This window comes from Cebus imitator, unplaced genomic scaffold (genome assembly GCF_001604975.1).
Source record: "Cebus imitator isolate Cc_AM_T3 unplaced genomic scaffold, Cebus_imitator-1.0 Scaffold615, whole genome shotgun sequence".
NCBI lineage: Eukaryota > Metazoa > Chordata > Mammalia > Primates > Cebidae > Cebus > Cebus imitator.
The window spans coordinates 818,082-819,664 of record NW_016107930.1 but is presented as its reverse complement, the minus strand read 5'-3'; positions in this window follow the sequence as shown (position 1 = coordinate 819,664).

Genomic DNA, 1,583 nt, shown 5'->3' with positions numbered 1-1,583 from the left:
AAAAAAAAAAAAAAGAAAAGCCTCTTTAGAAGAAATTAACTAGAACTTTCTCATACTAGTATAAAACTATCAGAAAGAGAAATAGAAAATGAACATAAAAATAAGCATCTATACACTTTTATATGGGAGACATTCTAAATGGAAATATTTTGTCTCTTTCTCTCTCTGTCTTTTTTCATTCATAAGGGTAACTCTATCTACATTCTTGCTAATAACAAAAAGGAACTGTGAAAAAAATTCGAGTCGGGGACTTTCCATCAGTATAAATGGTCCTTGCTCATTAAGAATGGCAAAAACTGGCCAGGCATGGTGGCTTACGCCTGTAATCCCAACACTTCTGGAGGCCAAGGTGAGCAGATCACTAGGTCAGGAGTTCAAGACCAGCTTGACCAAAATGGTGAAGCCCAGCCTTTACTAAAAATACAAAAATTAGCCGGGTGTGGTGGCATGTGCCTGTGGTCCCAGATACTCAGGAGGCTGAGGGAGGAGAATTGCTTGAACCTGGGAGGGGGAAGCTGCAGTTAGCTGAGATCATACCACTGCGCTCCAGCCTGGGCTACACAGAAAGACGTGATCTCAAAAAGAAAAAAGAAGAATGACAAAAACTGCTTCATTAATCTGGCAACATCACTGAATGAGATAGTTAAGACAAATTAATTTTCCACAAACGTCAGTCTTATTTTTAAGAAACCACAACTTTCTCATTTTAACTTTTTGGGGTATCAGTTTTTTTAAAAATGCAATGAATCTTTCCACCTTTCTCAGAGATCAGTTTACACAAGCAACTTCGCCATGAAGATTTTACCATCATTGTTATAATAGTCACCATGAATATCATAATGAGCACCTTTGTAAATGGTATTTTAATTTCTGTTGTTACACTATTTATATAAAGTATCATAATTAATTAATACTTTTTTTCATTTGACTGAATGCTAATGAAAATATTGATAAGGAAATGAATATAATGTTGCTTAAATTTTTTTAAAGACTAAACTGGCTAACTCTTTTTAAGGCTACATTTAGCTTGAAATTATTTTAAGAATAAGAAGGAAAAAAGGAGTCAGAATTTTTCAAGATATGAAATTATATGCTTTTGAAGATATAAAAAATACATTTACATTGTTTTTTATATACATACAAATGAAAATGTCTTTTGAACATTTACTTGAATTTTCTTATCCTACAAATAAAACAGAGGTTTTCAATAGGTTTTATGCAGCTATGTACGTTACGCATAGTTTTATGTGGCTGACTACCTATTTTTGCACAAATCTTTCTATCATCTGTAGAAGAATTAAGATTCATGGTTTTGAAATAATCTATGTTGTGTGTTAGCAGTATATATTACTCTTTTCTTTTAATTTCTGTTTCTATTAAAACAAAAACAAGATCTCACTATGTTGTCCAGGCTAGACTGCAATGGCATGATCACAACTCATTGTAACCTTGACCTCACAGGCTCAAGCAATCCTCCCACATCAGCCTTCCGAGTAGCTGGGAATATAGGAGGGTGCTACCACACCTGGCTAAGTCATTTTTTATATTTTGTGGAAATGAAGTCTCACTATGTTGCCCAGGCT